The sequence below is a fragment of the Aptenodytes forsteri genome, unplaced genomic scaffold, assembly GCF_000699145.1.
Source record: "Aptenodytes forsteri isolate BGI_AS27 unplaced genomic scaffold, ASM69914v1 Scaffold346, whole genome shotgun sequence".
Lineage (NCBI taxonomy): Eukaryota > Metazoa > Chordata > Aves > Sphenisciformes > Spheniscidae > Aptenodytes > Aptenodytes forsteri.
The window spans coordinates 88,469-111,956 of record NW_008794078.1 but is presented as its reverse complement, the minus strand read 5'-3'; the positions used below and the strand labels follow the sequence as shown (position 1 = coordinate 111,956).

At 39.3% G+C, this 23,488-nt stretch overlaps 1 protein-coding gene across 1 annotated transcript in view; it reads left to right on the top strand.

The window, feature by feature from the left end:
- The window catches only part of PLEK (pleckstrin), a 69,665-nt gene that overhangs the window by 8,241 nt on the left and 37,936 nt on the right, over window positions 1-23,488 (top strand). Inside the window, exon 3 of the mRNA XM_009290787.2 lies at window positions 8,632-8,767. The gene's annotated coding sequence lies outside the window, so the exon portion shown is untranslated. The remainder of the gene's footprint in view (window positions 1-8,631; window positions 8,768-23,488) is intronic.

Sequence of the window (23,488 nt, the reverse complement as noted above, 5' to 3'; positions counted from 1 at the left end):
GTCCAGCTTTTCATCCACCAGTACCCCCAAGTCCTTCTGGGCAGGGCTGCTCTCAGTCCCTTCATCCCCCAGCCTGTCTTGATACCGGGGGTTGCCCCGACCCAGGTGCAGGACCTTGCACTTGGCCTTGTTAAACCTCATGAGGTTCCCACAGGCCCGCTTCTCGAGCTTGTCCAGGTCGCTCTGGATGGCGTCCCATCCCTCTGGTGTGTCGACCACACCACTCAGCTTGGTGTTATCTGCAAACTTGCTGATTTAACATGTATTCATGTAAATGCTCAAGGCCCCCTCAGCTGAGGGCATGAGACCACACTGAGGTAAGCACTGTGTGAGTGTGATTCTCCACTCTGTGCCTCTGTTCCATGCAGAGACTTTCTCAGGAGTGTATACTGAGGACTGTGTGGTTTGTAGTTTCAATTTGAGGAATAGGAGGGAATATAACCCCATGTGCCAACTAGGTCTGTTTGCCACAGGATGTGATTTTTTTGCCACGGGAATTCAGAAGTGCATCTAAGAACTCCCAAGGAACTAATTTGGTGCTAACACAAAATAATACCTGTATTTTTGTAGCCACCACAGCTTTTACTACTCTAGATGTGGTGAAACTGGTTTTGGTGATGTTCTTTTCTTGAGGTGCAAAACACCTAGTCTATCATCTGTGCCTGTCTGTCAGTGCTTGGATCATCATTAGATACTGCCTTTTTCTTACCATGGTAGTCTTCAGATATTCTGGATCTGCAACATGGGACTAGAAAATCGCCTCAGCTCTTTGGCGGTGGGTGAAGATTCAGTCCTACTCTGCTGCTTTCGGTAGAACAGTGAAGTTACTCCCACGCCGCTGGATGGGGATTCTGTGTTTTGTTCCCATAAAGCAGGTGCAGGTTCTGAATCCAAAGTGTTTGGACATCCTAGGTTTTATCCTTTCACCCTGATGCTGGAAGGGATAGATTCTGCCACTGAATGCTTGATCTTTGCACTTTTAGCATAGTACAGTCACCTAAGGAATCATAAAAAGATTTAGCTTCCTGGCATCATCTTCCTCAGAGAAAGAGTAGTTAAAAGACTGCAACTTTTTTTTGTGCTGAGTCATTACAGCTGCTGGGAGCTCTTGCTTTGCACAGAGGTTAAAGAATTCCTTACAGGAATTATAACTTGGCTGGACTTGCTGTTAATCTGAAGATCTTGTGTGATTTAAGTCTTTAGGCCTTCATGTTGCAAAAGACTACCTAATTAAAAGGGGCACTTGCCAGGGATGGGGTGCAGCTTGTTAGTGTGGTACGCTGTAAGTCATGATGCTTCTGCCTCCTACCTATCTGACAAAGTACCATCTACTTTCTGGTGTGGAATGGATTTATAACTTCAGTGGATTTAACATTAGCTTCTGATCAGTCATGCTGTTGCTGAACTCTCCCACAAGGAAAAAAATTGAGATTTTCCTTTTCCAGGAGGACCTGCAGAGTTTCCAGAGGAGATTTCAGAAGTCAGAATAAAGACATTTGCTTGTATCTTTATATCGGACTTCCCCCCCGCTACTGCTGTATCCCTGCAGACAAAAGGTATGCATAATGCAAGTGAAGTTCCTAAGTAAATACCATGAAATTTTGGGTGACTTAGCATACAGTACTATTTTTCTTCCCTTTGTCAATAGGGAAGAATTCTGCTCTCTGGAAATTGTGTGTTTTATTTTGCAGCCTGCTTTGCACACTAAAAACAACTTCAGATTTTGTACTATAAAGCACCACCATTGGAATTTTACTACAGCCCAAACAATTTTACCACTGGATGATCATCTCCTCAAATGTGCTGTCCCTATATGTATCTATACCATACAACAAGAGATACTCCAGGCTGTCCTCAATGTGAAATCTAGTTTCAAAAAACCCACTCCTGTAAGCCTTGTCTGTGGCAGGAAGAATAAGACCAGTAGAGATTCTAATGCTTTTCAGCTGGTGGGGAACTCAACAGAATATTTTGTGGCTTGAGTACATGTGTTTATACATAAATAACTAAACAGAGGTTTAAGAGAACAGTATCACACAAAAAAAAAATAGTGCAGGTTACTCATTATCAGGATAATACTAATGAATGAGACTACTTGTGTTGGAAAAAAAAATCATACTATTGTGTAATGAACTTCAACTTCATGTCTTTTCCCATTCAGCTGAAGTTGTTACATGACCCTTTCTGCAGACTTAGGGTTAGCTGGTAAAATTGCAATGGAGAGTTAATGCATATGTAGGTGAAGTACACAACTGTACTTCACAATGCCGTGAGAGCTCTGTAATGCATGTCTTGGTATTAAAAAAAAAACAAACATGTTAGTGTTGTAATAAGCATGTTACCTCTGAGTAATGCTACAACTGCATGGGTTGAAACTGGATGAAGACTTACTGAGGTGTATACAGTTCTGCTGGAGCCACTATTCCCAAGGTAACAGCAGCCTGTTGATGAGACAGTACTGCCATTCTGACAAACCTTCTTAGTGTAGTTGCAGTCAGTGTCTTTTTCCTGTTATAGCTCACACCAATTTTGGACTAAATAAACAACACTGTAGTGACTTTTTGGTCAATGTAATTTGCAGTTTTCTGGCTGACTTGTGCTCACAGGAGTATTTTGCTACCTTCCTGTTGCTAACCAGCAGAGCTAAAGGTGTAGGACCTGTCTCGGAAATGTTTATGTTCTGTCTCTCTTGCAAATAGAAACCATTTTGAGAAACGCCCCTCGTGGCACGGTGAGGCAGCATGCTACTTACTGATTTTGGCATATGTAGCAAAGAGTAAATACAGGTCATCAATACTGTCTTGCCCTGCTGGATATGAAGTCTCCAGCTCTAGCAATACTTTGAGCAAGACCTCAGTAGCAAGCAACTGAAAGCTTTCATTCCCTGTGCCTGCATCCTGTAATCCTACCCTGGGATGAAAGGGACTAATTAATGCCTCAGTACCAGGGAATACATATGCAGTCTTCTGCTGATCAAATACAGTGGCAGTTACTACTGGATTTAGCTTAGGGTCAGGGAAGAGAGAAGGACTGCTGTTGGGGAGAAGGAGGAGCATGTATGTAATCCTCTTGGGAGTGAACCCCTTTCTCCCTCTGCTGACCAGGACAGTCTTGATCGATAGCATGACAGATGTACCCTCATCTGGTACAGTGAGAGAATTTGTCCAGTGTGTATGGAGGCTTCCTCTTTTTTCTCAGACACATAAATGGAGATCTACCTTTCATGTTGAACAACCTGCAGCCCTTCTTGTGTGGGCTGTTAGGTTTTTTTAAGCACTGCTGTTCTGAGTGCAATAAATAGAGCATATTTTAGATGAATTCTCCAGGGAAATAATTTTCAGTATAACCTGGTTGTCAACACTCAGAAGCCTTTGGATATAGCCTGAAACTGTTTGCTGCAAACCTTTGGAGGTGAGAGCCTTTGGAATAGTTGTGTGGAGTAAACAGTGTTTTAAAAATAAAACAAAACAAAAAACCTTCCCCAGATCTGAGCTGTGTTGCTTTCAGAGCCTCCTAGTTCCTGCAAAGTCTGAGTGACCCTGCAAATGGACTTTTAATGAGGAGATGCTGCTACCTGATCAAGGCCCCTGAAGGTGCTAACAAAAAGTGAAGAATGTCTAAAGCCAGTAAAGCTTGTGGTACTAAGATGAAAAACAGCCATCATTGAAGCAGTCAGAGCTGGAATCTTCTAAAGTGCTTGGGATCTGTGGATAAAGCACTAGATTCTTGGGAGTTCTTTAACTGAACTAAGATACAACTTAACCAGGGGCTATGCCATCTTTTAATTCATGTTAATGTGGAGTGAAATGTGTATAAGAATTAAAAAAAAAACCAAAACACAAACCCAAACTTGCAGTACTATAACTCCAGGTTTGGGAATATATCTTGTTTTATACAGTGTTCAGTAAGTATCTGGTTTGTATAATCGTTAAGGAAGAACTCTCCTCCCCAGTGGTAAATCCTTTTACTTTATTGGTATTTTAGTAACATTCAGTGCACATTTTACTGCTGAAATGGTTAATTTGTTAGTGAACACATACATTTATCTTGTTCTGAATATGTGGGTGTTCATTCTGACTGAATGCATACATCTAGATGCATGCTGTAGAACATAATGGAAGCTTAAAATACTCAGTTCTTGGCATCATAGTAGCCAGTTTAAGCATTTGCTCAAGATCTCCATTCATGAGTAGCCAACTCTGAGTCATCTTCTGTGTATCTCATGACAGTTTGGGGATAACTATATTTTGAGAGAGTTTGGGTTGGGGGTAACTCTGCAGATAACTTCCAGTTAAGATGAAAATAGTTTCCCAGGGATTGTCTGGTTCCACTGAGCTATGAGATTGAGCTGGAAGCATGCTGAATCCCTGAGCAGACTAATGAAAGGCTGTTGCTGTGGGCAGCCTCTGTTGCCCACTCCCTTAGAGCTAGCATATAGGCTCTTTAGCATCCTTACTGTCCCCATGTGTTGTGTGGTCCTGTTCAGGAACCCCACCTTGGTCAAATGTGTCCTAATCTGTAGCAGCTCCTGCCTGCTGCTCTGATGATGAAGACCACAGAACAGGTCCAGACATTCTTCTCTGCGTAAGGTTTAGCTTACACCCTGTTATTTCTGTTCTGTTTTATGGGATTACTAAGCACTTCAGTACTAAGTTTCCTGTAGAGTTGGGGATGCCAAACCTTGATCAGGACCACAGTGATTCTTTGCTACAACTATTAACAAATCAATCACTTTTATCCACCTCACAGATGTTAGTGTTAACCCTAAAGTCTAAGACAAGTTTTCTAGTGTACATGCTTTTCTGGATGTCACTTTGGGAACACCTCTACTCATACTCTGTTCACACCACTGAGTTTAAATAGAGGATTTTTACCGCCAGATTTGTCACTCATTTGCTATGTGACCTTACAGACTAGGTATCTCAGGGGGACATGTAAACTTTAAGGCTTCTTTTGAAATGTCCTCTTTGAAAGGCAATAGCACTACTAGATGGAGGATTCAGAAATTTTTAAATGAATACATAGTGTATTTATATGTGCGTTGATATTTACGTAGTATAATCAATAATTACTTACAAAAAAGTATATTATATTCAAGTATGTACAATAAATGGTAAATCCAACATTGCTTGACATGTCTAGCCTAAATACTTTTTTGTAGAGGAAAAATGAAAAAAAAATTAAGGATTCTTCTTGACTTATAAAAGTTTCAAGATGTAATATCAACAGTTAGGTGATTTTTTTTTTATTGTCTGCAAAAATCTTCATGAGAGAAACAGAATAGCTCACTAAATATTTCAGGCATTAAAAGGGAGAAAAATCTTAAAAGCTGCATATTTTCTTTGCTTCAGTATTACAGTCTAAATTGAAGGTGAACCCATTTTTTTTAAAGTAAAGATACTCAACTAAACTTTACTGTTTCATGTTCAAATGAAAACAGGATCTCTAAGACTGTGTACCATAAAAGTTTGAAAACAACTCAAAATATTAAAGGTATTAATAAGAAAATCCACTTTGAGATTGGTTAGCAGTAGAATAAGCAATTTACCTGACTCAGCACAACTGATAGCTCTAGTGTCAGTGTTTGGGGATGTCTGGTCCCTTGCTATGGATTATCATGTAAATGAATGTTTTGTGAATTAATAGTAATGCATGGTTTTTAAGGATAAAAGGAGATTTAGTTTGACCTAATTAACTAATTATTGCCTTTTGCAATAACACACTGCTCTCTGCAGCTATAGCTAAATATTAAATTGAAACAAAGATCACTTCTATAAATATGTAAATGTTTGTCACTTAAAAATCCTTTGATAGAAGATGCTAAAGCTGTAAACCTTGGTGTTTGAGAAGATCTGCTTTTGATTTGGATGGTTCCTGAAGAGATATTCAGATTCTAAGCCGAGTTTCTTCCCTCAAATACCTGCATTGTCTTCAGTAATAAATTTGCATGCGAACTGGAGGAAGGCGTTTGGCCTATTCTTAGAGCAAGTCAAAATTACACTCTGCTTCTTCATGAACAGCTGTACGTCTTCCTATTATCTCTTGTGTATCAACGATGTGTGCAAGGCACAGAAGAAAGTCTTTGCCTTGGAGGAATTTACAGCCTAAATGTAAAGGCTGAAATGTTATTCAATGATTTTTATTAGGGTTAAGATCTCACTGTTCTTTACCACGAGGTTATAGTGTGCGGACAGATGCCAGGTGTGTATATTGGCTCCTGCTGTGCTGCAGGAAAAGAAGAGTATACACTGCTGCTTTTGCCCTTCTTACTGAAAGTTTCCCCTGTATGATCTACTTGCATGAACCTGCATGTGGCTGCTTTCTAACTTGGTTCTTATAATATTATCCCTCTTAGCTTCAACTATGTAAAGTGTTTTAAGTTTTTCTAAAGTTAATTACTCTGACAGTTGGGTTGGGGAGCAAATACACGTGGTTATGTTGGCAGACTGGGGAGAAGGGTGAAAAATTTTGGTGAAAGAAAAGAGCAGTAATAAGTGGCTGGGAGTAGAAGCCTTTTTACTTGCCCACTGTCACCAAAGCACCACCTCCAACCACAGGTGTAGTTATTGACACCCATCGGGTGGGTGAAGCTGGATTTCATTATCAGACTTGAGACCAGGGCTGGATCTGGGTCAGGCTGACAGTTGGAGGGAGTGTAGTGCATGTGGATGGGGAAGAGCTGGCAACAGATGGCATCATAGCGGAAAGAATGAGGCAGCTCATCAGCTGGCAATGCTTCTGCTGCATTTTGCCAATTATTTGTTTTCTTCAGGGAGGAATTCAGTGTTTGTTTTGTGATTAGTTTTTATAGTCATTGACACTAGGAAATCATCTTGTCTACTCTGAATTTAGTATTCCTTACATTTAAAGCAATTTTAGATGCTAAGGAATATGGCTAGTCATCACATTTTAGGACTGGATTTTCTTAATCAAAAAAAAGTCCAAGTTATATGTAAATGTGGCAAAGGGTTCCCCAAAACCTGAAGCAGAATATTTTTCTTTGGCAGATGGTTCTACTGTAATTACTGATTCATAATCTTTTGAAAAATGAAGTAAGCTACTCATTATGAGTTTATGAACTAAGCATTTCAACTAAGTGAACTTGTTTATATCGCTTACTGCCTTTACAGTAAGCTTAGAGTTGTAAAATATAAGCAGTATTTCCTAAGTCGGGATAATTTAGTTTAGTGATTGCATAGAAGAAAAGGACTCATACATTCATTTTTTGTTCAAATAAGTATTTCTTAAGCTTTGTTAAACAATGAGATAGTTTTATTAATCATTCTGGTTTTCTTAAACACCTAAAATATATAAAACCAAGTACTAACTTAATCTCTAGGGAGTTTAGCAGTTTAGTTTTCAGAAGAGATGGGATTCTCATTGACTAATTTTTCATGTGCTTTTTTAAATTCTTGCCATAGGTTTAAATTATCATTAACTTACTGATGAATAATAGTGATTGTTAAGCTTTAAAATTTTAATACTTTTTCTACATCTGTTTAGTTAAAAAAATGACTAGCTGCCTGTGAGAAGGACAACTGCTTTCTTGAAGGGAGAATTTATCTAATTATATATAAACATTTATTCCGTGCTCATCACCATAGTAACTGAGGCCTCAAGTCAGTGTGCTTTGAGCAGGGTTGCAAATACTGTAGTGAGCCAAGGCCTGAACTTCTGTATGAAAGTGCAGTTTCACAGTTGGTTGAGGCACGGCTAGTCCCTGCTACACCTTGACCTCTCCTGTGTGCTACTATTTGTATTCCTGTGGCTGCAAGCGTGGTGGGATTGGGGAGCTAATGTGACTGAACAATAACCTCCCCAAAAATTTGTGTACACCAAATCGTCCTTCTAATCTGGCTGACTGCATGATTGCGTGAGCACTAGTGAGGCACTGGGAAGAGTCAAGAATGTGTGATTGTGATAAGTGTGGAGGGACAGCTACAAATTAAGCTGATTACATAGCTGCTGCTGAAGCTACTTGTTTAGGGCCTGACTATGCTGTAGCTGGAATCATTAAAAAACAGGTATAGGCTTGGGAGTTAAGCCAGTTTAAGTGAGGAAATGATCTAACCGATAGTAATTTTGAAGTGTTTTTGTGACTTTAGCAGTATATTCCTGAGCCAAGTATATCTACTGCCTATACTAAACTGCTGTTCTGAGAAAGGAAAATGCTAAAAGGATGGAAATTTGATGTCTCTTCTCATATGTTGACCTCTGAAAAGTGGCCACAGTATTTTATCAGAATGTTCACTTCAGGAGCTCTGTTACCATTAACTTACTGCATCTCTTTATTTTCAGTTTTATCTTCTTTTTATCTGTACCTAGACAACTGCTTTCAGAGAAACCTCATGTTTTTACTTCAGCTTTCTTTCTAACAGCAGCAAGGGTAGTAGCTAGCTATATCTGTAGCCTATTTGTAAATAAATTTCAGACGTATTCCTTTTTCGGCTGCTCCCTCTGCCTTATAAAACATTGCAATAGAATGTGTTTTATAACTACAAAACTTTACAGACTCAGCTTCTAAAACATATTTATCCTAAAAAAAGTAAAAGCCCTCATCAAGTTTATCTGCTACATTAACCAGGCCTTCATTTTGAGTCTTTAAAATTATGGTGCCATTTTATTTTCCAGTGCGCTTAAGATCATCACTTCATCATCCAAGGACCTGATCCCATGGAGACTTGCATGCTTGTTTAACAATGGATGTTTCAAGCGGTACCACTGATTTATTACTCTTCCTACTGTTACCTGATTTGAAGACAGTCAGGTACTGGGGCATCTACATTACTTCTGCAGTATTTGCAAAAAGATAAATGATTTGCAGGTGTAGCACAGCACTACAACTAATCACGCTAGCAAACTGCAGCATGAAATGTGATCTTGTATAGCCATTTATAGCCTGAGTTTTTAAGAGCTGTAACTCTGCTTTTGGCTTGGTTAACTTCTGTGGCTGTTGTAGATTACATTTGCAATCAAGTTTTTGCCAAACTTCCACTCGATGTTAAGGTCATGTTTACTACTGCACAACTGCATAGTGAAGAGTTGCAGTAAAAGCAAAATAAACTTTAAGATTCTTGACGAAGCAGCTTAGTGTTGCTCTACAGGAGCCTGATAGCAAGTGGATGTTGGGCAGAAGCTCAAACTGACTGTAGACCAAAGCAGAGTGTTGTTGGCAGCAGTTAAATTTTACTGTTTCATTATAACTGATGTGTCCTTGACTGCAGCTCTAATAAAAACATCTTGTGCGTGTTCTGAGTACTGTTTAAAAAAGAACATAGATGTAAGAAAACTAGAGGCTGCAGCTCTCCATATATGGTATTAGTACTGTGCAAGGTTTTCATCTATTAGCCAGACTGAGTGATCTGGTAGCCTCCTAGAAGAACTGTGCACATTAAATTTCTGGTGCTGTTGATGACAAGAATGCTGTTGCTGGGAAGTTTGAGTTCCTGTTACTCTTCCAGGGAATGGATACAAAGGCTAAATGTGGCCCTCCCAGATGAGGGTTAAGGTATGCTAGCAGTGAGCTGCAATGGAGCTTATGTTATGGCTATAACTGTTCTGGATTAGGCATCCACACTCACACACCCCTCTTTGTTTTAAAATGTTGTAAATAGAAGCATCTTTGCTGGTGTGAATGCCAGTAACTATCTGAGTTTTTTGGGGAAAAAAAACCAAAAACCAAAAAACCCAAAAAAACATGGCCAAGGGAAGGAGTATTACTGCCACTGACATTTTGAGAAGCCTTTTTTAGCTAGATTTAAGGAACAAAGTGTTTGCAGTGATGATCAGCTGCAATTGAGAAGCAAAATTCTCCAAAATACAAAGTTCCCTGTGTGAAAACAGGCCACAGAGCAGAGGAGAAAGATTTTTGTATTATCCTTACAGGAGGGAAGATATGTAAACCTAATTTTTGTTAAACACCAAAAATCCATAGAGGACCAACACCTTATTGTCCCACTTGTATAAAAAGCTTCAGCTGGAGGTCTCAAGTTTTTAAAGACCAGTCAACCAGATATGGAATATTAGTACACAGGAAACCAAAGTTCTTTATTTCTGGTACTATGGACAGATGTTTTTCCCAGTTTTCAGTTCCTGAAAAGTTGAGACAACTGGTATTTGGGGGAATGATTGTGCTAGCTTTCTGGTATGTTGGAAATACGTGTGCAAAAGTTCCCAGAACAGTATTAGAATTGAAATATAAGAGAGTTACTGGCCCGACTCGGTATGGTTTGTGTACTTTCAAATCCCAGTGAACCTGATGGGGTCTGAAACCTTTTCTCACAACTGGACTCAGCCGTTTTTTCTACTGTCAATTACTTTTGCTGATCTATTTTTGTTTTGGTACTATTTCCCATTATAGACATAATTAAAAGCAATTTGGAATAATTCTAATACTCGTGTATCAGGGAGGAACTAAACTACCAAAAGGGATTAATTTTGGTTCCTCTGCTTCAATATGATCGATATGTTTCAAATCTCAGTGAAGATGCCCATGGGCTTTCTAAATAATTTTTCTTAAATATCCGGTATTTTTGTGGAGAATTTTAATTTTTAGTTACTTCTACTTCAATGCAGGCATTTTTTGCAGGCTCCTGCTCTTGTTTAATTGTTGTATTCAAAGGTTGGAAAGTAAGAACACTTTTGTCTCCATTGATATTTCATAGATGCAAGTTACTCAGAAATGGCCATGCATCACATAGAACGTTGTAAATGCTCTCTTTTACCAGGCAGGTCAAATACCTTAAATAAAGCCATTCTGGATTGTAAAACTTTTAAAAGGATTCAATGCCTTCTGTAAAGCTTCGTATATGTTGTAATGATGTCCAGGCATCACGTGAGTGTTTCATGTTCCATAAAAGTGAGCTTCCAAATCAATGTATTGACTTTGCTCCTAACCTGGAGGCACTGTAGTTGCCCAAGTTCAAGTTTCACTCTCAAATAGCAATCTAATTGAAGCAGAAAAGTCCCGATAACTGTTCTGTTTTTCTGTGCTTGCTTCTTGTGCTCGTTTTGCCAGGCAGGAGTTAAATCATGTCATCTGGAGACTGCAGTTGGACTCTCCAGTCACATCCCCTTTTCTTTAGTTAAAATTGTGGTATGCTTCCTATGCAAGAGTAGCACAAAAAGGAACCATATTGGGATAAAATATCTGGTACTCATTAATGTTCAGGGTTAAGTAGATATGTAGCTTAGTAAGGATCATACCCTACCATTTATTTTTGCTAATTTGGAATACAAGAAAGGGTTGAGGCCAAGAGAACCTTAGAGAGCCAAATGATTATTTTAACCCTTCAGCTTGTTAGAAAGCAATACCTAAAAGGAAGAAAAAAAAAAAAACAAACTTGATGTTTATCAGTCTTATGTCTGAGTACCATAGTAATTTTACAGGCATGATACAGAGGTAAGTAGTCTATATTACTTAGTTATATACAATCTTAGTTATGAAATACTACTTACAGAGTAATAGCTCTTTAGATCAAAACAGTTTTTTGCAGAAAATTTTCTGTTACAAAATTTCCAGCTACTAGATCAAACAAATTAAGCATCCCAAACTTCCAGTTAACTTTTTGTGTGTAAATATTTTATTTCTGTTAAATATGCTTCACAATGAAAAGGTTTTGGTAAGGTTTTAGTTGGCATGTGTTTTTCTAAACTTATTTGAAAAGTAACTCATTTTTGAAGGATCTTTAATATTAGGAAATGCTTTAAATAACAAGAGACAATTCCCTTTTCAGAATTGGCTGAGATTTTTCTGATTCTTACAGCTTCTAATGTCCCTTTTTCTTTCAAGTCAAGTAAAGCAGATAGATGCTTAGTAATTCTGACATTCAGGCTATGTATCTAGGTATCTAGCTTGGTTAAAACATTCTGGATCAGTTTATAAGAGTGATTATTGGAACTGGAGTGAAACCAAGTAATGCTTGTTTCCCAGACTTGAATTCTAATTACCTACCTCGTACTCTGACCTTTGCCTTTTTATCTTGAGTAAAATCTACTCCAGTGTTTTATTTCTCAGTTGCAGTTTCAAGTTGTAAGAGAGTGATTCTTTTCAGGATCTTTAAAAAGTCCATAATTTTTTTTCAGATGTAGCAAAAAAAAAAAATCTTAAAGAAATAGAACAGGAGTCATGGAATGAGTGTAAATATTGACATGCTGTCTTAGTAAGCTACAAGTCCTACTGGGAAACTTGATGTCAAGTTCACTTTAAGTCCTTGTACTCAAAGTAAGTGAAATGAGTGCTGAAAATGCAGTGTTCCTCAAGAAAGATTTTTACTTGACCTAAGGAGATTTAACCTTCCAAGATGATGTTGGCTACCTTGCAAATGTATCACTGAGGATGCTTTTTTATCTGCTTTCTATGTTCAAGCTTTATCAGTATTCACACTGAACTTTTAGGAGACTCTCTGGACATTTCATTTTATGAAACATCAGCAACAGATGTAATTATCACTGGAAAAAAAAAACAAACCAACAACCAAGGCAGCTTTACACAGCTGTCGCTTTTCCCTCTGGGACTCATTATATGTTATACAAACAAGACTCTCTGGTTGCCTTTGCTTGTATTGGGACTTGCGGTCTCTTCTCAAACTATGCTGTCTGGCCTGTTTTGTTTCATTATTAATATTTTTTTAGCAATCTACATTTACCATAGAGCATGATAATTTTGCAGGCTTAATTACCTGTGAAGAGGAAAAGTTTTGCTGTGAAAAATTACCCTGAGCCTAGAGTATGATCTGACGTGGTCTGCAGATTGTTTGGATGTATTTTTTTTTCCTAAAATGTTAACTAGAACTTTGATTAAAGAAAACTTAATGCCACTAAGTTATCACACCAGAGCTGTCTTTTCTGACCTAACATTTAGCCTTCTGTTTAGCTGACCATGGCCTGCAGCTGAATCTGTCTTTGCTAGCGTTGATTGTGTAAGCCAAAACACAGCCCACATGCTTATACCATAGTTGGCTTTGAAGTAATAGCAAGTATTGAAGACAGGGAAGACTTGTAATATTTTTTTTAAGTTATGACTTTAATAGGAGGAAAGAGTTCTGAGCAGCATGTGCTATTTTTTTTATGTGGCTAGTCATAAATCAAGATTAAGACCTTTAGAGCAGAAGATATATTTGGCCTAATCCTTTCTACCCCATTTTGTTCCACAGAGCTTTGATCTGTTATTAGATCTCTGTGTATAGATCTGTATATATAGCAGTAAGTTATTCATGGCAGAACTGTTTCTTGAAACTTGTATAAAGCTAAAAACTAGGTGAGCAGGATATCTCTAGTGCTCTAAGTGTACAAACCCATAATGCATTCTTAAACACAGAAACTGGTGCCCAGGCTTATTACCTATCACATGCAAAATATGTTTACCCTGATATTTTGAAATTACTATTACAACAGGCCTCGAGGGCTCATTGTCCCCTTTGTGTGCATGTGTTATTCCCACTGTTGACAATGAGAATTAGCTGTACATATCAGGAGGAGGATATACCCATTGGACTAGAACCTAGACAGCAGGGAATATGAAATTCTCTAGCTATTAGATGGTGAGAACAGCACAGCTTAAGCATCGCTCCCACTTGGCTTGTCACCTCTGTATTTTGTGACTTTTTGCTAAGGAAACAGTAGTGGAAGTAGCAGCTGTGAAATGTGATGATAGCACAGTGCTACCTTGATAGAAATTGCAGCTCGGAGCTGCAGATCAAATGTAGCCCAAAATTTTGAATGATGAAAGTGAGCTGTTCTTCTAGAAAAAGCAGCCATCCAGGTTAACCCTGGTAAAAGCTGACTGTCACTTGTCGGATTAATAAATGGTTGTCCAGAGAGAGGGTTGCTTTCATCTGTGTTCTTTAAAACATATTTTCAAATTTGTATCCAGTTATTTCTTTCAGCTGTTAGGGCAGACTTCTTCTCAAGATGTTACGTTCTCTGAATTACTGTGATTTGTTGTTCCTCTTCTAGTACTGTCTGGATAGCTGATACCTTCAGTCAGATGAGTGAAGTTTATATATGTCAGATATGTCTGGACATAAACGGTGTTGGACTTGATGTTGTCAGTTTTTTCTGTTATATAAGTAATTGCATTAGGGGTGGGGGGGAGCGAGGAGGAGTAATAGTGTGATACAACACAAGGGTCCAAGAATGGTTTAGCTTATAAATGCTTGATCTTTCGTTTTCTGTTTTTTTTTTTTTTCTTCACTTTCTGAATCTTCTTTGCTAATCCTGTGTGGAAGCTGTCAGGCGTGGGGCACTCAAGAACTGTTTAGAGCTCCTACACGTTTCCAAAATGAGAACTGCGGAAGAGATTCAGTCATCTTTGCAAGAGAAAAGCTCCCTCCTGTGGAAGAGAGGAACCTCTGCAGTGACTAGGAGCTACGTTAGGGCATAATACTGTGATTTTAAATTAGCAGGAAAAAGGGGCACAAGCCCTGTAGGGGTTTGCAGATGCTGGAATTCAAAACCCTGTTCCCTGTTATTTTTTTCCCAAAGCAAGTTCTTCAGATTTTGTATGACTTCTTTCTAAAAATGTGTATCAGTTATAGTTGTTTGTGTGTAAGCAAAACTGGATAGTTTAAATAATATAATGTGGCCACAGTGGAATCGTTAGCTGGTTTAGACCCCTTTAGCACTGATATTTATACAGATTTTGCTTTCTGTAGCTCTTCCCTGAAAAACCTCAGTATTTTGGGCACTTCTGTGAATTTCAGTTCGTAGAACTTACATTACTTTTTTTTAATTATTTTTATTTTTCCCTTTTCTAAGTGTGATAATCTGTATATCGTGAAGATCTGTATCAAAATGATTTTGGCTCTTGCTGCGATTGGGGGTCCTTGGTAGAAGGCTCTGCTGAGCTCAAAGCCCTGTCTGACTTGGAAAATACAACTGCACAGAAAGCATAAAGATGAATTTGTGATGAAGGAGCTGGATCTAGAACTCATCTTGATATCAGATTTCTGCCAGAAACAGTATTTTTACCTTTGAGCTGACTAGGATTCATGCTTGTGATCTGAAGGTGGAAGGCTGTAGCTCATTAGCGCATTAGCAAAACCCTGAGGCATTTACTTCCATAAATGCTAATATTATTCCCCTGAGAATGAAGCACTTCGGAGGGGGTGGGGAGAGACAGATCATTTAGCATTACAGTGGAGACTTAAATTTACCAACTCAGATTCATTGCCAGGTAGAGGACTGAGACAGCATAGAGTGTGCTGACCCACTGCAGAAAAATGCTGTGTTGAGATTGGGTATTGGGATCCTGTTAACTGGCAAAATGCTAAATTACGATCTTGTTCAGAGCTAGCTGGGTTCTAGCTTGTGGCACACAGCAACATGGACATAACTTTGGTTACAGAAGCATGTGATTTGGCACATTCTTTGTGATATGTAATGGTGAAGTGAGATTTGCTTCTGTCTTTAGAAATTTATGGTGTACCTGCTCATTTTGATACGTTTTGGAGTTATCTTTGTAGTGGGGAATAGCTGCTCTATTAAGGAAGTAGTATCTTCATTTATAAGAATTGTGAAGGTGCTGTAGCTTGGGTGAATAGTCCTTATGATTGTGCATGTCAAGAAATGCAAGCTCCTGAACTTGTGGGAAAGCAGAAACTTCTCATGAGGCTGCATGCAACGAAGGCTAAAGTCAGCGTAATAAGCGATGCTGGCAGAAGTGCCCTATTAGTGAGGTTCACTAGTGTGTGAGCTCCTTGGACCTCTGTCTGTCTCTGATCTCCTTCTGGACCACAGAGCACTCGGTGGCTGCTGCTCTTCAGGTGCCAATTTGCATTAAAAGAAACTTGGCAATAGCGAAGGGGAGTCCCTTTTGTGTATAAGTACTTGCGCTAGGTTCTGCAAGATTGTAGCGTGTTTGCGTGGGAGGAGAAGTGGCCTACACAGTTACAAATGGCATGGGGAGTCTTTTTCATGTGGCTTACAGCTTACAGATGGCTCCTGGGTTTTTAAAGCTCCTTCATGGTACATATTTCCTCTTAGTAGCACCGTCTAGTGATTGCCTGGAGTATTTTTGATTGCTGCTTTTGCCCTGTGGCAATTCTAGTCTGGTTTCTTAAGAAATTGAAGCTTGTGTGGAGCACGTTTTTGCCTGCTCTTCTTCCTCTGCACCCCTCCACCCCCGATGTTAAATGTTTTTAATGAAAATTGAAAGAGAGGCTGAGGTCCCATACTGAGTTGCTTCAAGCTTTATGAAATTACATATCTGAACAGAGTACAGTGATTGAAATTAGTGTCCATAATGACAGAGGGGATGAAACATGAGTTGAACTGTAATATTAAAGCACCAGAGAATCCACAGGAGACAGACAGGAAATTAGACTCCGTAAGTTTTACGGTTCGTTATGATATACTACCAAGAACAAAAGTAAAGTAAAAGTTTTTGCTGCGTTTTTAGTATTCATATGATAGTGATTTCTGTGAAGCAACTGTGAGCTGGAAGAACATTGCTTCAAATCCCTGAATCCTCAGAAGTTAATTTTCTTTTACTGGAGCTGTGGGAATTGAAATAATAAAAATACAGGGGAGAAAACTTACCAGAGCTGGGCATTTATTCTGGACTGTAATGACTAGTAATTTGTACATGCTCACTTTAAATGAAATCTTGTTTGAAAATTTGTAGACCATGGATGAAACAGAATTGCAGAGAAATGTTCTGATGTTTTTGCAGTAATTTAAAGCACTGGTTTGGATTACCTGATATAGATTGCGCTAAAGCCTTGTCCTTCTCCAGGAATTCTGCATCAAAGGGGCTATGCAGCAGGTAACTCACAACTGATCTGAGATATGATAGAGCCAGCCTACTTTTTCACAGCATCCTAAGGACCATTACCTCATTTAATCTTTCATTTCTATGGCTTTTAATAAAAGCCCAGAAAGTGAGAAGGAAATGGACTAAAATTGATTCTACCTTTTTCTCCTCAACTGATGTTCTCCAGTATCAAATAAAATGTGGAGTAAAACAAGCTTGAATCTTGTGGAATGGGAGGTGTTTGCATGACACTTGTAATGAGCACTTAAAGGAGGAAGATTTCCTGGATTTGACACTTGAACTTGCTGTTAACTTGGGGTTTGGCCCTTTTTATTTGTAAATAATCTTTAAAATTGGGGCTAATGTTCAACACATTAAAACACTTCTTTGCATGTGCTTGTGTGTGTGAACTTACATGTAAGTATGTGAGTTCTTGTCATCTTTCTCTCCAGAAAGCAAGAACTAGTTGCTTTACCAGATGTACTGTAAAAGAGAAAACTAGGAGGCTATTTAAGTAATTGCATTGTTTGTCCACAGAAATTATTAGCTTACATCAAGATTTGTAGCATGCAGAAATGAAGAAGCTGAAAAATAAAAAGAAAATTAATACGGTCCTTAGAACAAGCAAATAGGAACAGTGACAGTGAAATTTGTCTGTGAGTTTTCCTGGGCTACCTTACCCTGTCTTGACAGAGAAAACACTTCCTTTCTGTAGGGAGAACAATGTAAAAATGTTGCCTTCTGCAGAAATAATCACTTTGGATTTTAGGATTTCAGTTTCTTGATTTTTCACAGCCAAGTGTAGCTTGCATGGAGTACTTCTCAGAAGGTGGATTGCTAAACAGTTTAGATTTGTCTTTTCTTAGGAGCCAGAGAAGTGAAAATAGGTAGCGTGTGCTAACCAGGGAGAATCTGTGCCTCTTCTCCCAGTATAAAGTTATCCTCTTCATAGTCTGCTCTTCAAGAGAATCAGGAATGACAGAGCAGGTAAGAAGGCTGTGATGCTAACATGGTTAATGTCTAGATTTTGGTAATTTGATTAGAATGAAGATGGGTGAGACAGTTGCTAAGAGGCTAGCCTGGCCCTGGTGTGATATGGTGTGATAGCCTGTTCTATACAGGCTTCCCTGTAAGAATATAGCAAGTCCCTCAGTCTTGATTTACACCTGGACTGTTCACCAAGGTTTCATTTCTGTGAGAAAATAGGATGCAGCAGTTGGGGGAAGGGGGCTGCTGCACATCCAGATTTTATCCTGGTGTTGAATTTGGGTTCAGGCAGGGCATGTACCCTGACCTGGGAACTAACAAGTGCTCTCTGGTTTCCTTAGCCATTTGTCCTTTTTTGTTGTAGCTGTGCCTGACAGGAATGCAGCTCAAAGACTGCAGCAGTGCTGCTTGAACCAGAGTAGAAAGTGGCACAAAATCAGAGCAATGAACACTGCCTGTCCAAGCTGTGCCAACTTCTGCTTTGAGTACTTCCTTGTATCTCTGAGGGGTGCTGTTCCACAGGGTATTGATGTACTCAGTTGGTATGCCCTCTGCATAAGGGCTTCCTTGCCCATCCCATAATATGGAATATAGTGCTGCTTCCCCCACCCCCTTGGATTATTACATTAAAAGTTATTGAATGACTGGGAACCTTACAACTTTTGTAAATAGCTAGTTACTGTAGAGCCTTCAAGGCAAATAAGTAATAGATTGAACAGCAAATGGTGAGAGAAGAGAAAGCCTTTTCTGTCTCCATTACGGATAAAAGATGAGACAGAACGTTAGGGGATGGTAGGTAAGCTATGACAGTATTCACTAGTAATTGCTGACTGCCTGGACGATACTCTAGTGAGATCTGAAAAGTTTTGAGATTGGTATGAAATCTGTGGAGAGTTAACTGACGCTGAGCTTGGTGAGCCGGAAGCTTAAAGCTACTTACCAATAAAAACCGTGGGAAGTCCTGTAGGAGATTTTTGAGGTTAGGAGCAGTCTTTCTAGCAGAACCTGGAAGGAGTATTAGAGGTGACTGAGATAGAGGCTGCCAAAAGAATTTTGTTGGGGGTCCTCTGTTATTGTTATATTTTCATATGAAGACTCCTAGTGAATGTTTCCCCCACTGCCTGTGGGTCAAAAGCTCAGTGTCTTTGAATACGCTCTGAGATTCTCTTGCCTCTCTCTGTTTCTATAGTACCATGATTCCAAGCTCATGCCCCTCCACTGTTTTCCCTTTGGATATCTGGACAGAAGCCAGTATCTCAGATAAGGCACGATCACTTGTGGATTTGTAGAATGGAGTGCATGGAAAAACAGTGTACTTTCCTGTCCTAGTCATGGTTCTCCAAGAATAAAGGCTATAGGAAGACTGACGAGGTGGCTAATAATCTCCCTTTCCTGTGCTGTTTGAATCATATCTCAGTCCTGGAGCTAAGTATGTGGCAGCATTCCTTCTTTGCTTATTTGTGCTTGAGGGCTGCTGCTGCTGGCATTGCAGGGCTGAAGCGGAAGGAAGTAAGAATTGATAGCTGTTTTTATTTTAAAAGCAAAAACACACCTGCAAGAAATTTTTCAGCTCTGCTAGCTAATTATGTAACTGATTCTGTACCTGTGTACAACCACAAAATATTAGTTCTTGATCCCTAGAGAAAAAGATTTTTTTTTTTCCCCAAGATGGGGCAAATGATCTGTAGAGGAAATCTTTTCACTGTATTCAAAACAAAAAAACCTCCCTGGAAGTATTTCCTCAGTGAGTTATATTTCATTTGTGTTAAGATGAATAGGTCTAGATTCTTACAGTTCTGTCTTAAGCAAGGACAGTTAATCCATGTATTAGCATATTGGGGCAAATTTGTCCCTCATGTTAACTCCATACATTTTGGTGGAACTTTTGTACCAGGAGTGCATTTGGCACCTTTTCTTCGTTTCTTAACCATCTGCCTGAAGGGTAGCAAAGTTCAGTGTGAGCATTGTGCATTTGAAAACAAGATGATCAGCACATTTATATAAGAGTATTGCCTTGTTCTGATAAACAAAATGTTGCAAGCTTCTTGAACAGTGTTCAGTCTGCAACAGAACTGAAAGACGCATGAAGTCTTTTTGTTGGTTTGTTTTAATGCTGTTAAATCTTTGGAATGCAGTCTCATAGTTTCCATACAGAACAGGGATGACTGCAGCTTTATTTTCACATGGTGGTATTTCTTGCATTCGCTCAGCTTGCCTGTAGTGTAGTATTTAGGCAGAGAGATGTCTCTGAAGCCAGAAGTAAAAATAAAACAGTTAATTGCAAACAAAAAAAAAAGAAAAAACCCACCGACTTTAGACTATATATTCTATACATAGAATTGGCCAGGGCTTGTTCTCTACAATAAGTCTGAAATGTGGAAGTACCTTAGGTGAATCTGTTGGCATAGCAACTTAGACTGAGCGGAAGAGTGCCATCATAGTCAGAAAATAGTGTATGTTGTGATGTTATTGCGTGTTACTGCCATTTCTCTGCAGACAGGGCCCTCTGGGGCTCACATTAAACTCATAATGATTCAGTTCAAGCTTCTGAGAACATTTGGTCCCTGTAGCACATATGCTGTAGTTTAATGTAGATATTACCAACGATGTTATCACAGTCACTCCCATAACAGCAGGATGGCACCTAACCCTGCAGTTACCATGCTGAGAATGGGCAGAAGGTCCATTTTGCCTCCAACACAGTCATATGGTTCTTGTCTGTGCTGCCTTCATCATCATCAACAACTGATAGTTTATTATTGCTTCTCTCAGGATTGTTTGAAGGCTGCAGAAGTTACCAGATGGGATACCAGGCTGTTCCTTGCTATTTGGGATAAAGGGAGTAGGAGTGTCTGCTCTCTGGGGCAGGGAAACAAAGGTCTTATGAATAGCATACAAAGCACTTGTATACAGCAGCATTGAGACTCACGTTTGTCCAAATGAGGAAAAACAGAATATCAAAGCCTTCCACTTGGTCAATGCAGATGTGCTCTTATGAATTATTTTTTAATTTAAGATTTTTGGTATCAACATTGATGGAAAAGCTGTCATTGCTTTTAAGCCTTGTCTCCGATGGAGATCTGTTTCTATCTAAGTACTCATACCTGAGTGGTGCAACTCACTGCAGGTCAAAAGATTACAAACTAATGATTGCAGTGGGAGAACTCACAAAAGCTTATGATTCTTCACTTGTGTATATCTTATTATACAGAGAAATTCAGTGAGTGTTAGAGCACCGTGGAAACAATCTGTGGTCTGAGTTCTCCAGCACTGTAATGACAGATGCTGCAGGACCTCCACCACTGACCATCAGCAGTATTTTCTGTAGTCCAACTTCACTTCTTTATTTTTTTGGTAGCTGGTCATTTTCTTCTTATAGTTGGGATACAGTTGGAATCCCTGTGAACTTCTTCTGCAGAAAGAGGCAGAGAAGGTTATATGTAGTGTATAAGGTCAGTCATAGGATTATCCTTTCTAAGTGCACAGAACTAAGCTGTGTCAACTAATAAGAGAAATAATCAACAACTCTGAGGCAGGGACAGAGAAAACAATGCCGAGAGGACTGGTTTGGCTCTTCCTGGGTTGATGCAGCCTTGTCTTCCTAAGGCTGAAAGCCAGGGCTCACAGGGATTTGAAGCCTTAAATGCTGGTCTCGAGGAGGGGGGAAAAGGAAGCAGTCCAAGGAATGCTGGTGAAAGCTGCCAGGCGTGCAGCAGGGGGAAGGCCCGTGGGCAGAAGTGCTTCTCTTTCCTAGCCAAAGATCTGGATTAGCTGCACTAAGGGGACTTTCCAGTCATCGCATGTGAGCTTTGTAGAGCTAAGGGAAAACATGAATGTTGTAAGACTCATTATACTGCTGCTTTGTGCTTTGGGGTTGACACAGCTATTAAGGCAATGCTCAATGCTTTGAATTCTGAAAGCCACAGCACTTGTTTCAGATTTCAAAAAGAAGTTAGCGTTTACAATGTGCCACATCCTTATTTAATCAAAGCTTTACGCAGAGACTCTAGAAGAATAGAACTGTTCAACATAGCACATGTGTCAAAATTTTACATAGCAAGTGAGGCAGGTGCTCTTAACCAAGCAGAAACCAATTTCTCCTGCACATAAAAGCCTTGTATTACAAAATTTACAGCTTGTTGGAACAGAAGTTCTGTTCACATCTTTTATAGAAAGAATGTAATAAACGAGGTTTTCTGATACTCTGCTGGTTTGGAATCACTAAGGGTCACTCTGCATCTGCAAACCACTGGACAGAGCCTCAGCTAAAGCCAGTGAAACCTCCCTAACTTGTGTTAGTAGGGCATGGAGACTTTAGCAGTATTATTTCTTTTTCAGATACAGTCAGATGGTAGGAGATACCAAAGCCTGTAGTAGCTGTGCTAAACACAGCCTCGTGCAAACGCTAGTGATCTAATGCAAGCCCTATGCAGGACCGCAACTGTAATAATCATGACTAATAACTTGCTTTTGGAGCCTTTTACTCAGCAGTCTGAAAGTGCTAACTGCTACCTAAATATAGATGAAAAAATGACTCTGAAAGATTCTGTGTGTTTGTTTCAATCTTTCTTGTGAAAATGAAAGCTGGACACAATGAGAAAAATCGTGAAGTCTCTCATGTATAAAACCTTCAGATATGAGTGCTTTGTGGTTTCAGCTGGATTGACACATTGTCAGCATTTTCTGACATTGTAATGGATAAAAATAAATACATATTTAAGCTTAGTGTATTATGTCCTGTTCTGAATTTTGGAGTTCTACACAAAAATGGAAATACTAATTAGAAAAAGGTGTGTAAAGAATAAACTTGTCTGGAGATTAAATGCTGCTGACTGAATAATGCATCAAACTGTCACAGCAACAGTTTTTTAGTGACTCAAGCTTTATGAGTATTTACCAGAGTTGTCCTGGATGAAAGAAATTAAAAACATTACTTTCAGAGAACTGCTAAAGTCTTGGGTCTCCTTTACTAGGAGCAAATGTCTGCTGTGTTAGCAAAGCACTTGTTGAGCAGGGGGAAGTTGATGGGATTATTTTGCTTTACATATGTGGAGTATCAGCGCTGTCATCCATGGTGGTATTGATACTCAATTAACATCACATGAATAATCTTCTATTTAGGCAGGAATAATGCAGGGCTATCAAACCACATTTCTCTCTGCTTAAACCTCATCTAGGGGAGAAGGATATAACAGATGATAAATCCCATTTACATCTTCCCCAAGATAAACTTAACCAGTCCTTGTCCTTTTTATTACTGCCACTGTCTGTGAAAGGGATGCTATGGTCCTGGGCAGCAATGTTTAGTATCAGGATATGGAGCCTGTAAGACGTAGTTGGTCTGGCTGTTCTCTCCTACCTTTTACAAGCAACTCACTCCATCTGCAGGCTCTTTCTTGACCACCCTCTGAACTGAATTTCAGCTGAATTGCTACAGGGCTTGCTAGGACATGAGAAAATTGCTGTCCTATTTGACATTAGTATGAATGTGAGTATTTACCTTGGGAAAGGTGTGCTTCCAGCTAGCTGAGAATAATAGCCCTCCTATGCCAGGACAGGCTCGATTTATTCATTGTAACATTTCTTAAATGCTGGAGGGCCAGGGCATCATGGGCCAAGGATTTCACAGAAGCCAAACTCAAAGTGAAGGACTGTCTTACACATTTTAATTTTACTAGAACAGAAGTTTCTCTGTTCATAGAATCATTAAGGTTGGAAAAGACCTTTAAGATCATCACGTCCAACCGT